The sequence below is a fragment of the Corvus moneduloides genome, chromosome 5 (assembly GCF_009650955.1).
Source record: "Corvus moneduloides isolate bCorMon1 chromosome 5, bCorMon1.pri, whole genome shotgun sequence".
Classification (NCBI taxonomy): Eukaryota; Metazoa; Chordata; class Aves; order Passeriformes; family Corvidae; genus Corvus; species Corvus moneduloides.
In genome coordinates, this window is record NC_045480.1 from 52528950 (window position 1) to 52544731 (window position 15782).

The window sequence follows — 15782 nt, forward strand, 5'->3', positions numbered from 1 at the left end:
TTGCTTCCCAAATCATGGCGATGATGATGCTTCCTATCAGTTCTCATTCCAACTTTTCCTCAAGTGCCTGTCTATCTTCCAAGAGGACAGATTATTTGGTGTCTGAAAAAATAACTAGTATATTTTGGTAATGTTCATGGATTAATGCCATCTGCTTCCCAAAATCCCACGTGTTTACGACACTCTCAGTAACTAACTGTTGCTGAAAGAAGTGCTCAAAGGATCTGCAAGAATTTTTTCTGCCTGGAGGCAAATGCCACCCTGACAGGTCACCGGCAGAGTTTTATGAAACTGAACAAGTGACAGTATAAATTCCTGCCCTGTTAGGCTGCCAAGGCAGGGACTGCATTGAACTGACCGCTGCTACTGTTGGCCTCACCACACACGCTGTGCAGGGATTTGAAATGCATGTGTGGAAACCATAAGCGATGAAGAAGATCTTTGTGTTCATAAACGAGGGCTGAGGGACAAACCTTATCTTCTGCAAACACGGCCGAATGCAACAGAAAGTGTCATTGACTTACTCACTTTGACAGAAAACAAACAAATCCATTTAGAGGGGGAGGAAAGCATCTCTACTGCAAACCAAAATTAATTGCATGCACGGAACAACAGCAATGAATTTTGACCACAGACATAAGCGCTATGGTTTTCCAGAAGCCTAAAAGCATTTCCCTGTCTGAATGCTCCAGAGTTTGTGTCTGGGCAGGAAGGGGCTGTATGCTGCCCATGCCACTGCCACTGCCCCCAGCCCATCAACCAGTGCCCACTGACAGGCTTCCATGCCTGCCTGCCCACTCAGGCCTCTGGAAGAGGAGGAACCAGTCCTCAGCCCCACTGGCTTTACTTGCTTTGCTTTTTTCCAACGTCATACAGATATATCCTCACAACTACACTTCATACACAACCTCGAAGCCTAAGAAATGTGAACTGCAAACACCCTCGCAAACTTGTATCCCATGTGCTTTTCTCCTTGTCCAGAAGTTTTCAAGAGATTCATGACCACCTTTCTTTCATTCTCTACAGATTTCTCTACAATTCTGGTCAAATGTAAAATGTTTTTTTTTTCCAGCGCCCAGCCAGATATGAACAGCAATGAGTAGGAGAAAAAGTACATTTTTTTTTTATTATTTGGCTACTTTTCCAATTAACTAGTATTTGAAAGGTACAGAACAGATGCAGCATTTTAATAAGCGTTACTGACATACACATGCACTATATGTCACCAAACTACCTCTAAAGTTAGACAAAAGGGTGACTATCACTAAGGCTAAAACCAGTCCCACCTCTGAAATTTATGCCCACAATGTAAACCTGGCACCAAAATTAGCCTAGTACTGCCAAAACATTTATTTTTAAATTAACTTCAAATCCAAAGGTTCATATAAAAGAGAAAAAGTGAAACATCTTTTTAAGTTTAATATCAGGCTGATTTCCAGGTACTAGCTCTTCCAAAAATCTCTTTTTACCTCAATTCTCACCAAAAAGGAAAACAGGAAATCTTTTATCTGCAGTATTTTCTCGATAATCTACCACCCTTCTCCTTAAATCTAAACCAACTAAAGTGCACCTAAAGGTTTGCATCAGTCTCCTGACACCGTACAAACTCTGACCCCCAGTCTGAGCAAATGAATAGGAAATCTCCAGTGTGTGTGTGTGTGTGTGTCCCTGCAGGAACCAAAGCTGCAAACACAAGACCCTGTGCATCACGAGCAGCTGGCTCCCTGCTGCCCCACATCTTGCCAGCACACCAGTAACACTGCTTTTCCTTCAGTCCCTCTCTGACCTTTCTGAAGAACCCACTGAACTTCACTGTTTTACTTTTTTTTCCCAGTCTCTTTAGTGCTCTGCTCAAACCAGGCTTTAAAAAAAAAAAAAAAAATAAAAAGAAAATAAAAGAAAGTAAAAAGAAGAAAAAGGGAAGGATGAGGGGGGGAAAGCACAAGTGCTTTGTGAGCTGAAAAGCTAAAGCCTTCTACTTACACCGAGTTTCCGCGCGCTCGCTACATCGCTGCCAGATTCCCCGAGGATGAGAGTCATGTGAGGAGGCAGAGGGTGGCTCTGCTAAGCAAACACAGCACCGTAGGCCAGGCTAATCCTGCACCTGTGGCGTGTTATTCAGCAGTGAAGAAATGTAGTCCAGACTGCCTCTGCTTAATACGGCTCAGCTGTTTTCCTCCGTGCTCGCTTTGATTGTAAGCTGGCAAACAATATTATTTCAGCCAGGCGCAAAGGAGTATTCAGGCTACATAGGATGTGACAGTAAAAAGGTGAAAGAAAAAGAAAATCCTGGAATTGCAAATCAAACAAAGATCCTGAGCAAAACAGAATTTCTAACTCTTTCCAGATGGTTGGCAATGCCTTCCAAGGTCAGTATATAAAATGCACGCTGAAGTTGGAGCCTTCTGCTCCTCACCTCCCTTTAAAGTGTGACTACTTGTGATACAGGATAAACCACAATGGCCTGGCCCTCATTTACCCAATTCAATAGGTATTTGCCAATAAGAGCAATCACAAGGAGGTTTCAATGGGTTTTAGGCTTCCCCTGGTACAAAAAATGCCAATTGAGAACAGACTATGAAAAGAAATGGCATGAAACCAGCAATTTGGGATTTTTTTTTTCAGAGAAAAAGACAGCAAAGAGGTCATGACATTGCTACCAGGATACATTGGCTTTATCATAGCACATCACAAAAAAAACACAAAACACCCCCACAAAACTAAAACAAACAAAAAACAAAACCAAGAAACAACAACAACAAAAAACCCAACAAAACACAAACAAACAAAAATAAACAAACAGGAAAAAACAAACCCAAACAAAGCAAAAAAAGGATAGGAAACTTGATAAAACAGCATCAAACAGCATTAAAATTTGGTCCCATCATGGAAGAATAGCAAGAATTTCATTCCAAGGTAGAGTACGTAACCACTGAGAGTAATTTATGATCCTGGTATTTGCTGTACAAGTTGACTAACCACTGTTAAAAATTCTCTGTAATTATGACCTGCGTATATTTAAATAAAACAAACCAGTATTATTTAAAAACAAAACCACACAGATTATTATTTCAGATACTTGAAATAATTTAGTTAATTTTTAACTTTAATGCAAGGAAACGTAATCCAGTAATTGGGATTTATTCCAGGTAACATTGTCATAATACACCACACCTCCTTCCCATAACATCTATCATTTCCATGGTAGCATGGAACTGTCAGAGACGACCAATAGATGCTGTTACTAATGTTTCTTCCTCATATTAAGCTGCAAACATCAGATACTGCAGTCACAACATGCTCAATGGCATTGGTACTGAAATGCTCTTCTCTACAAAATGATACTTCAGTTTCTGCTCCATCATTCCCTAATCTAATTCCACATTTGGAAACTGGTAATGAAAAAAAGAGATATCTGCACATTCAGAATTACATATCGAATTTCTTGGTGGAAGGTTTATTGCAGCTGCTGTTTACCAATGGGATTATTTCCAAAGAAATAGGAGCTTTATTCCTATGAGAAAATGCTCATAACGAATCTGGAACTATACGAACTTTTAACTGGTTTCTTATAGAAGAGCTAACTCTTCAGGATGCTGAGTGAAACAAGGATATCTAGATATTTGATTATATCACAGAGTAAAAAGCAGGAAACAAAACTTTATACAACATAACAACAAAGTAAAAAAGCTGCTTTCAATTTCCTCTTTCAAAAAATTTGCATGTCTTTTCTTTTCAAATACTTAACTCCTTTTTTTGAGCCTTACACACACATTTTTAAAGCTATTTGATACTAGCAGAGGCAAAGGCTAAATTTTTCCTCCTCCATACTCTTTGGTCTGTTCCTGATGCACCCTACTTTACAGAACTGCCTGTAACTCTATCAAGACCACATGTACCACGTGAAAAAGATAGAGGATGTCTAAATTTCTGCCAACACAATGCTGAACCATGGTCCTGCTAGAAACTGCTTAGTGCTCCTGGCAGCAATCACGTTCCTCCTCTTCAACCCACTGAGGGCATCCTGCTCATTCTGCCTTGTGTCTCCTGGAGCTCATTCATGGCAATGTCCAACAAAAACATCTCCAGAGTTGTAAGTAGTGTTTTGAATTTGCTTTCTTTGTACACTGTGCCCTTTGCACCACATGCGGTGCTACCCAGACTGTGCTCTGTACCAGTCTGCTGTTCCCCTGCCAACACAAAGCTCAAAACCTACTTCTAAGAGAACGTGAAAACTCAGAAAAACAATGAAAAACATGGAAGCTGGAGCATAAACAAGACTGATATAAGTGTCTTTAAGTAGCAGCAACTTTCACATAGAGTTCTTTTTACAACCAGTCACCCACCTAAATGTTTACATTTAATTAGCTCTCAAAACAGTGGACTAGATGGCTGTGGAGACATAGGAATTAGGGACACAGACTGTTTTGTATATCACTAGCTGAACTTCACCAAAAACCAGCAATAGCTTCCTGCTAGATTGCCTGTTTGAAAACAGAACACTGTGCTGGCTGAAATAGTTCAAGGGTGATATCTACCTCACAAGACCTACATCTGCAATTTCCAATAAATACTCTTCCTGCAAGTTAAAAAAACTCAGGAAAAAGTCATATTGACAAGCTGACAGAATATAGAAGAATATTAACCCTTAACACCATGAGGCATTGTTGCTCCCCATATTATTTAAATTTGATGGATAAACAAGGAACTTTTGTTCCCAAGGTAATAATAATAATAGAGCATTACTGATGGGTGGTAAATCTACTTCACTTTTCTTTCTTTCCCTTCTCTCTTCCCAGAGCATGCACTTAACCCTATTACAAAGGAAAGCCTACCACTCTCCATTCACAACTAAGCCAAAGGTCAGGAAGATACAAAAAATCATCTTTCTTTCATTAATAAATTCAAATGTAATATAAAAAGGCCTAGAACAAAATACAGTAATTGCCAGCTGCCTAATTATTTTCTCGTTCTCTTCCAGGCCTCAACACAATGCCTTTTTTAGGCTGCCTGCCAGTGATGTTTGGAACATTAAAATATAGCCCATTTCTGCGAAGACTTTGTGTTGCACAATGTGCTCTGATGGGCAAAACTGAAGCAAATATAAGAGCAATCTGATATTATTTACCTTAAATGACGAGGGAAGCGAGAACACTGTGCGCTGTCAACTCCCTCTCAGGTTTGTATCCATTCTCGTAGAACAGTTCAGTAATAGGAGGCTGGAGGTTAGAGGTGGCCAAGGACAAATTTTGGTTCCCAATTAACACTACTGAGCCATGAAAGCCTTGTCTACCAGGCGCCATCACATACAAACTATCCTCCCACTGCACAGGGCCCTTGCTCTCTGCAGAGTTCAGTGTCTCCTGGCTTGCTCAACAGTGTAAGCAGAGGGATCATTAGTTATGACTAGTAGAGTCTAGGAGATAATGTTGACTCTCATTTCAGGAACTATTAAGCTATAAACACTGCGCTGAAAGCCATTTATCTGCATTTTAAGATAAACAGAGAAGCTATTCAATTAAGTAGACTGCAAGAAATAAGCTACAGATGCCAAATCGAACAACTTTTAAACTCCAAAAGAGAAAATCTGTGCATTTAATAAGCACAACATTAAAACATGAAATTACTCACAGGGAAGTTCATAAGCAGCACAGCTTAACCACCCCACCATGTCTGATAAAAAAATATAAATCAAAGTGTAATTACAAAACAGTTAAATCCAAGCCATGTAAATTACATGCACTTACAATTTTCAAGTTCCTACCGCAGCCACCAGTGATGAAGTACAAGGTTATGAAGTGGCAATTTTCGTACAGCAGTATTTACATTTTATCTCCACATCACTACAGTTTGAAAATGAGATGCTACTCCAGACCTCCCCAAATGAGATAAATGCCTAAGCTGTCATGTTCGAATCTGCACTTGCTAAGGAGAACATTCTTCCTGAGATAAGCAAAAGAGAATGAAATTAATTTCTTGAGTCTTGCCAACTAACCAGCTTTTTTAACTGAATATTATTCATCTATTTGGACATATCACTATGAGATCTTTAAGATACTAGCTTAAAAAAACTAAAAGAAAAAACCCAACCTCAAACCACTAAAAAGCATACCCACAAAATAGTTTCCAGCATCCTTTAAAAAGATATAAAATACAAGGCCTTCTAAGCATTAAAAAAAAAGATGGATTTTTCATCCCCCCCCCCTCCCCCAAAAAAAAATGAAAAACCTGATCTTTCCTCACACTTCCAGATGCCAGAGATTTTCGAGCCAGCTCTGAGGTCAGACGGGGAACACGCAGGTGCACCGTGCATCGGCAGCTGAAAGCTTGCAAGGTTGTGCCGGAATCTGATCCACCCCCCCTCCCCACATTCCTGCTGGCATTATAAACGCTCCCTGAAGGAATAATACCCTAATGCGGACTAATTTTCCGCAAACAGCCCCAGCCTCATTAAACCTCCTCTTTATCAGCATTGTTCAAAGCAGTTTTTCTGGTAATATTGAGCTCTCCTACGCCCATCTAAAAAGAAAAGAAACTCCTTTTATGTTCTCTCCAGTATCATTTCTCCTTCTCAGGTCCACTGGCACTACACAATAGATTCAATAAAAATATTCAGTTTCATCATATGGTAGTAATGTCCTAAAGACTATGACATGGATTAAGAGAGAGGGTCTGTTCCAATAAATAAAGAGATCACTCTCCCAACAGGATTTCATAGATTTCTGTGAGTGACTCCTCCCAGCAATCAGGCAAGCCCAAGTGAATTAAGAGGACAGTACTCCTAAAGCAGGTGTTTTCCAGGACCTGCAATTCTTCACACTCCTTAAATGGCCTTTTACTGTTCCCTAGACAAATCATTTTGCCTTCAGCAACATCACACATACTCTGTTAACATGAAAGCCTTTGCCACTACAATAATTAAAAAATTTGAACATGCCATCACCTAGCTTCATTGTGGAGCCAAGAAAAGAGCTAGGCTGCATTCAAGCACCCTGCAAAGTAGCATAACACAAGAGTGAGGCTGTGGCATGCTGAAACCAAAAGTGTGTCCTCTTCCCAAAGTGATGAATACCTATGGCACCTTATCCCAGATGCTCCATGATGCACCTTGCCCATATGCAAATCACTGATGTGAACAACTACATTCTTTTAGAAGCATTTCTGGTTTGCAGATGGTAATTTTTAGTAAAAGACTGACAGAAGAATGCCATCTGCAGACATTCCTCTGTCCCCAGCTCCATCGAGAGTATCCTGAATGGCCTGAGACTTGAAATACAGCAGAGGATAACACAATACAGAACAGAAGTGCAGCCAGAGGATATCTGCCTATCCTAACCCCACACACTAATAACAATCCTGAAATGATAAAACCAGTTGTACTGTGAGTTGTTAGTTCACAGGAATAACAGCAGACCAAACAGTGCTGTACTTTCCAGTGATTCTTTTGCCTGCTGTTCAAAGTACAAACACCCAAGAGAGATAGCCAGAAATATGGACACCACGAAAAGAAAATGCAGGCAAAAGCACTGGGGGAAGGGAAGCCGTGCCTCCATGGTCTTTCTACCAGTTTAATTCCATCTAGCTGGGATATTTCGAAAAATAGAAACAAACCAGTATCCTGCTTATATATTATGTATATAAGATACATATTCTATCTAAACACAACATGTATTAATAAATAATTAACCAGTTAGGGCTCTAAATTGAGGGAACACAGACTTAGCTGCACTGAACAAATCCTGTGGAAATGAAATCATTTGAAAACAGAAAATAGTGCTACTTATTCAATATGATAATGTCAATATAAGCAATGTAAGTATGAAAGTTGTGGTGCTCGTAACCATTCTTCTCATGTGCACAATGAACACAAGGCCATGGTGTAACATTTTGGTCACACATATTTAATTATAAAATAAGCCATAATCATAATCATAAAATAATGACAATAAAACAATGTTTCCCATATTTTATTATTCTGTACTTCAAATAACCCTTTTTTCTCATTTTTTTCTCAACCTACTTCCTCCACAGTGTTTTAAACCTTTAATCTTTCTCAGGTTTTTTTTTTTTTTAATGTATTTATTTATTTTTTCAATTAACCATTAAAATTGAATTAGAAACCCTGACTTCAGCAAAAGTCAAACAGAAGTTACAACTAATGCCAACAAAGTACAACAGTGTGGGTCTTGTAGAGGCCTCACGGAAAAGAAGGTGGCTATGCTCACCAATATGAATTTAAAATATAAATTTTTCTTTCCCTTTTCTTCTTTTATCTATTTTAAAGAGATGGAAACTGTCATCCAGCTAAGTTTCATTTCTTTCAGCTCCAGTCAATCTCTAAAAATACTCCAAGTCATAAGAACAGGGGCCTACAGCAAATATGTGTTTCAAGCTGAGATGCTGTGTAGTTTCACAGAGAAAGAAAAATATTTTCCCAAGCTTTCAACTTTTCATTTGTATAAAATAGTTTATTTTACAGCTAGGTAAAGATGTAAAATTAAACTTCTTCATTAGTGTAATGCACTGTAACTCACTATAAATACTGTTAACATACCTAAATGCATGAATTGTGCAACATTTTCCATCAGAATATGTAAGGAAATAGATGCCAAATATAGGGTAAAAGAATACAAAAAGTCAGCTTTCTTCCATAAAATAGCAGAATTCTTCAAGAATGTGTTGGTGGTCACGTCTGACAAATAAGAGGTTGTTTCCACGCTACACATCCTGACTACTGGTTCGATTAACCTTAACTAAGAAATAAGGAAAAGTATTAGGATATTCTGTAAATAAGCACAGGGATTATTATTTACCCATACAGTCATCTGAAATTACTCCCCCTCAGCTTGTATTTCTTATTGCTGTTATTTTAATGCACCACTGCTAAATCAATTCCCTACCCAACTTTTCAGTAGAGGAATGATTTTCTGAAGTCTTTCCTGGGTAGGGACCATACCAGATAAAACAACCATTATCACTGAGCTACAGTCAGAGGAAGAAGGAAAAGGGTAAAGACAGTTTTTAAGGGTGAATGTGATGGTTATAGACATTCACGCTTTTCTACATGCAATAATTTCTATTTCTACACTACCTTCCTTTCCAAAGTAGCTTCCCCTTGGACTGAAGCTGGTGGACAGAAGTTCAGTCTCGGTGAGTTAAAGAACCAGACTGATCTGTATGTCCAGACAGTAGAAAAACCCTTCCAAAAAGGGCAGTTGATTTATACCAACACAGAATTCACATTTTCCTCCCTAACTTACCACCATGCTCAAGGAAACACATTTTAAAAATTTAGCAATACATTCAGCAGAAAATCAACGTAAACACTTAAATATGCGTGACATCAGAAAATATGTCAGACTTAGCCATTTTCTTCTATAAAATACACCAAAGTTAACTAATCTTACCCAAAAACCAGTTCTTTGGAATACTGCAGGTCCCCACATTGCAAATACCTACTTTTTTCACCGACAGAAGTGACATGGAACACACATGGCACAAACCCAGGAATGCCGATCGGAAATTGAGCTGCAGCTATGACTAATGTTTGCCAAATTGATAGTGAGACACGGCTGTAGGAGCCTCTTCAGGAGCTGAGCCCAAGGCGCGCATTCCAGCTGCTGGGTTGTACCAAGAGAAGTCAGAGGGAGTATTACTGGGGAGGAAATGTCATGGGTATTCTCTGCTAGCATATTCTTGGAGGTTGGCTTAGAACTGGAGTTTAAAACCTCGACTCCATACATGAGAAAAACATGAAGCTCACATCAAGCCTAGAGATGAAGTGTTGGTAGGCTCTACATGACTTCTTCACTAAATGTCAGCCACCTAATCTGAAAACAAGCAACAGTGAACCTTTGATTTGCTACTTGAAAGAATAAGGTTAATAAATTTATGTTCAGAAAAGTCCAGAATATGCTCTAGGAGGAAAAAAAGAACGTTTTCTTGTACCATCAACTACATACTTTTCTTACTCAGCAACAGAATTTCTTATATAAAAATAATTGTAATAAATCAACAAACCTAAGAAGCTACATTTAAAGAAGGTGAAAAAGTATCGAAAAGAGGAAGAGTTAAATACCAAAACAACAGAATTAGAACTTTATAATTTATTTTACATCCTGCTGGCTGCAGTTTCAGCTGGTGATGCACTCAGGATAGAAACAACCCTATTTCTTCGGTTCTATTCTCAACAGCACTGTCAATGTGAGTTATCAAATTGAGAAGACTCAAATCCATTCAAAGCTCGCTGCATTTCAGAAAAGAATCAGTGATTTCTCCAGACTGTTTGTACACCTTTAGTACAGGGCAAAATCTAAAATTTTCAGCACTTTAAAAATCCTGAAGCTATAGAATGAAATTCCAGCTTTACTGCAAGCATTTTTAGTTTTGCTGTCACCTGCAATGGGTTTAGCATTTCAAGGCAAGCTGTCACCTGCAGAGAATTCCTCTTCCTTTCTCTGTCAGTTAGAGAAAGTCAATTAAAAATTTTATGTAGTGAAGTAATTCCCCTGCTTCTTGCCTATATGTTGGTTCCCACTGAAAATAAATTGAGTTGTGATATGAAAAACTAAGGTGAAACAAAGACCAGCATGCGCTGTAATAGATTAACAGGATCCCTTCTGGATTTCACATTCATTGTTCTGTAACCCATGAAATACTAGGGAACCTTGGGAAGAAGTCAAAACCCTTGACTTAAAAACCTCACACCCATTCAGAAAGGAACAACAGTATTCTAGCATCATATTTCTGTTTCCCTTCACTAATATAAAATGGCTTCAGATTCAGCAATAATATTAATCAAGTGTTTTAAGACCACTTTTTCCTTTCCCTGCAAAGTTTCTCCTCCTTAGCACTCTCAGGAGTATTTGCTTCTGCCAAAGGTAAATTCAGTTTCTGCCCATAACAATCATGGCAAAATGAGGCTCAGCACACTTCTAGCAAGGAACAGATGTACTTTATATAGATCATTGTATTAGAATAGTTCAAAATACTGCCAAATTAAAGGTGAAAAAACCCATGCTTTTCAGACGTGCTTACAAGAAACCAGCATAATCATGTTACTCCATCTGTATGTTGCATTACTTACAGAAGTTCAAAAAAGTTCAGTAAAACAGATTCTAATTCTTTTGTACACTTCTTTTAGAGAGCTTTCAAACAAAAATATGTGAACAAGGGGAAAAAAGCACACTACACTGAAAAATAACCAAAAAACCACCCATTTCAGAGATGAGGAGGGAATGGGGAAGAATCTGTTATAGAGCAGAGGCATTAGAAAATTTGTATTAGAAATATCTTCTCCCCATCCTCAAAGAATTTCAGTTTTCCTGTATGTCGACTGTTGTTTTATTTGCCCTACAGCAGACACAGATCATCCCACTGGTGTCTCCTTTCTGTCACTTCCACCCTTTTCCAGGATAAAGCCAGCTCAATACCCCTGCCCACTTCCCTCAGCAGAGGATCGCCAAATTCCTCCAGATGACATCACAGGGCTGTCTGACAGGTGGGGGCCAACCTTTCCTCAGTAAAGCCAGACTTAAGATTTCAACAGGCTGACACTCAGCTTCATCTCAACAAAAGGTGTCCAGGGGTTCATCCAAGGAGAAGAGATCGAGGACAATGTGCTCAAGCTATTAGCCCTGCTTATGAACTTCTCAACCCACCCTGCAGCAATTAGGGTATCGGCGAAGGACTCCACTTCCACTGGAACACCAGCTAGGGAGCAGTTCTTGCCAAAAGAAACACTCCTATCAAAATTCCTCTGCCAGCAGGGATGTGCAGGTGTTTCTCCACTCCTAATTTTGTAGCCCATTGGTTGAGGGATCTCTTCATCTTCTAGTCCCAAATCACATGTGCTGGGACCTCCCTAAGGTGTAGATATTATTGTTAAATAAAAACAAATTATGGAAATTGGAACCTAAATAATCCTTGCAGATCCGATTTAAGTTGTAAAGAAAGAAAAACTGGCAGCTGGTGGAATTAGGGCAGGTGTTCTCTCCTATTTAAGCCGTCCAAACCCAGCCACCAAAGTTTCCTCCCACATGACATGGACACAATGATAAAGAATCATTTTCTGGACCCATCCTTCCAAAATATCTAAACATCTCCAACACACCTTTTGCTCTTCTTTGCCTATGGGCAGACAGCCTACATTTAGGCAGTAAAGGAGAGGTGACACACTGTACTCCCAGGGTTTGCATACACTCTTCATTTTTTGCACTTCCTGTTAATTACAGATACAAATTAGAAGCAAATATTTTCCTGCCTTGCAAAGAAAAACAGGACACAGTGTCTGAAACACTTCAACCCCGAGTACTGTTTTGATGCCTCACTCCAAAATCAGACGCAGTGATGCTCTTTTGCCAGGACATCGGTGAAAATCTTTTTTTCTCCACAAAAAGCTATCTAAAGCACAACTTCTCCAACCTCCCTTTCCAAAGACACGTGTTTCAGGCTGCAGTAGATTTTCTCCTTTCAACCAGCAGCTCTGTGACACAACCCAGAGGCTGAAGGAGATGTAAACTATTTACCCTGCCTCGGCGTACGTTATTTTTGCAAGCCGGCAGGCCAGCCTCCCTGGGCCATGTTTGTTTATAAGGCAAGTGTTTCCCGCTCCTGCAGGGCGCTCATGGAAGGAGACGCCTGGGAGTTTCTGTTTGAGGAAAGCCACTGAGTGATCTGCATTTCTGGCATGGGAGATGCTTTGTTTAACTTGAAAACAGCTTCAAAAAGCAGCACAGCAAGTGCATTACCCCTGAAGAGCCCAGTGTCACCAATAATGCCACCATACGAGTGAGAGGAGAAGATATTCCTGAGGAAAAGCTTGTATGGAAGTATGAATGAACCTTGAAAATCTCTCAGTTAAAATGTGGGTGGATCTGGTTTCACATGCAGGCTGTGTACTTTCTCTCTCTCGCTTTCACTCTCACCTCTGTAATAATTCTCCCTGGATGTTCTTTCTCTGTGTCAGTATTTTGGGGGGTTTTTTGTTTGGGTTTTTTTGGGTTTTTTTTTTAGTAAAACAGAGGTGCCAAATCTTCAGAATGATTGTGTAAGGAATTTCCACGTTTGGAGACTACTAAAAATAAAAACTGGAAATAAGCTTAAATGAGTTATGGAAACTTCCTCCAGTTCCAGCCAACCTGTAAATGTCATTTTGAATGCATATTGTTCAGACCACAGGATTTAGTTTCTTTTCTAGATTATTTACTCCTGCTTGAAATCATTGTATTTTGGGGTTTGTTGCTTAGAGCTAGGTCAATGTTTACATGGAAATGTTATTTTGAAAGAAAAGTATTTACATTTTACTGAGAACAAGTCGTATTCACATTTTCAAAAATCCTGCTCTTATTTAGTTGAAACTATTAGTCAAGTGTAACTCAAATTTGTGAGTATTTTGGGCCTAAATCCAAACATTTTTCTGCCAGTGTTTATTTTCTTATGCTTTTTAATTGTCTTAGCTTTTCAATCAGCTCTATCCATCATATCAATTTCCAGTTTTCTAGGAGAAAAATTAAGAATAATGATGAAAACAAATATTGGGAATTTCCTATTCTATCTACACATTTTAATAGGATGCTAAGGTCACATATTAGACTGAAAAGAAATGCAAGAAAAAGCCAAGTAAAGTGTATTTTCTCCCAAAACTGGAAATGCTGGAGAGTTAGCATTGAGAAAATTTACAGGAAGTCATGTGACATATTGAGACAGTCAAATATCTACACTTACGATAAAAATTCACAAAAGCCCTATTTAGGTGTGTAAATAAAGTGATCTGCTGGGTCCTAGCCAACACAAGTCAGCATTCCACCATCCTCTCGGTATTCAAGACTGTCACAGTAGGCAGCAGAAGTTCGGGAAATACCCATTCCACAAATTTACCTCAGAGGTTTGGTCTCACAAGGATATCAATGATTCATTTAGAAGTAATTCCAGGTTTTAATAGGGCTTAATGCAAACCACACTCTGTTTCTTTTTTTAATATGTAAGGAGGCTGCAGTTTCACACTGATGATTAAATCCCAGAGGTGAAACAAGGGTTTCAGCCACAGCTGGGGCCAGCCCTGCCAGACAAAAAGTATGCAGGACACACCGCATATTTCCCACGGAATCACAGAAAAGTGGCATTTTGAGAGGAAGGGAATTGTCTAGTAGCTCTTCTTCAGTAGCAAACCTCACAGTCAATCACTCAAACCTTTTCAAAACGTTCTACTGTGTGAAGGCTGATAGTGTGTCTTTCCATTTATTTATTAAGAGACAGTAAGGAAGAGAGAAGGAAATAACTAACACAAAATACAGGTGGGATGAAGGAACAAGGCTGGCTAAGGACCGAGTCTCCTCTCCCACCACTGTGTTGCAGCGTGCACTGTTTCATACACCATGCAAACTTCTTAGGGCAGCTCATTTTCATTTCCACCACAGCTCCACTTCTATTAGCACAGGGCTGCTTGAGTTTAGTATTGAAGAAGGTTTAAAGATGCCTTTCAAACCCTGCGTGGCTCTCTGTACAATATGGCTACAAATTGCACTTGCTAGTAAAACAACTGTAAGCTTCAGCATCAAATATTAGACAAATTTAGCACGAATTAAATGGCAGTCCTGATGCATAAGTCTCTACTAGGCTACAGGGCAGCCTTAAGAAAAGCTCTCCAGTTCTGGCAGCAAGCCTCATCCCCAGTTTGGACTTTTAAGGGTAACTTCAGCATGCTTCACATAGCACACTACTGTTAACAACCACTCGTCACTCCTTCTCTGTCTCCTCTGCTTTCAGCCCACCTGGCAGGGTCATTACTTAAACCAACAGAAATACATTTTTCAGTAACATTTTCAGGGTATTAAATACCTTTTTAAGATCAGAATGTATCAGATGCCCAGCCTTTTTTACCCTGTCTTTCAACACTTAGTGGTCAAAATGTCAGTCATGAGCAACATTCTGTAGGATATTTTGCTGTTAGAACAGAACAAATATTTAGGTAGAGAACACATAAAATCTACAGAGCAAATCTTAAGTAATTGCTACCGACCGCAGTGAGTAGTGCTGCCAAGGGAATCTACAGGTATACTTTGAGTGGTGTAATATATTATTTTTCATAAATATTTGCCCCTGAAAGTGGGACCAACTCATGCAACGGGCCTCATTCTCCATAGAGATCTGTACTTTGCAGTAGTATATGCTGCTAGGATAAGACAGTATGAATGTTGTTCCCCACAGAATAATATGAGAAGGCTGAAGAAAATCTTACTAGAATCAGAGTTAAACTTTGCCAAAAAACACCTACAAAGAAAACCCCTCTTTATTCACCAGCTCAGATATTAATCTTCATTCACACAACTTTAAATTGAAGTTATAACCTGAAAACTGATTCAAATTTTTATGTTGGGGGTTAGTTTCAAGTGTTTCACAATGGGATTTACTTCCACGCTCTACAGAGCAGAGGTAAACCACCTATTTAATTCTTTCTCCAATACCACCTTTCTGTCTCCCAGAAGTTTGCCTTTATTCATTAACAGAAGGAAGAGATGGAGGGCTGAAATCCTCTCAGTCAAAACACTGCCTTTTGTTTCTCACAATACACTGGGATTACTTTCATATGAAGACAGAATGCTGCCCTTTGCTGGGATTTTGTCCAACAAATACCATCTATTATTTAATGATTTTAAAAATGTTTGAACCAATGACAATTTGGGGTGAGAAACTTCTGAGTCTAACCACTTGGGCTTTAAACTGCTCTGCATGTCTCCACTGTATCTTTTAAAATGATACTCCAGTTCTCATCTCAGTCTTCT

At 39.2% G+C, this 15782-nt stretch overlaps 1 protein-coding gene across 5 annotated transcripts in view; it reads right to left on the reverse strand.

Moving 5' to 3' along the window:
* BMPR1B (bone morphogenetic protein receptor type 1B) overlaps positions 1–15782 on the reverse strand; it is a 234388-nt gene that overhangs the window by 38467 nt on the left and 180139 nt on the right. Inside the window, exon 1 of one of the 5 annotated variants that reach the window (XM_032109040.1) lies at positions 1984–2051. The exons of the other annotated variants lie outside the window; for them this stretch is intronic. The gene's annotated coding sequence lies outside the window, so the exon portion shown is untranslated. Of the gene's footprint in view, positions 1–1983; positions 2052–15782 lie in introns of those variants that run through there. 5 annotated transcript variants of the gene reach the window in all.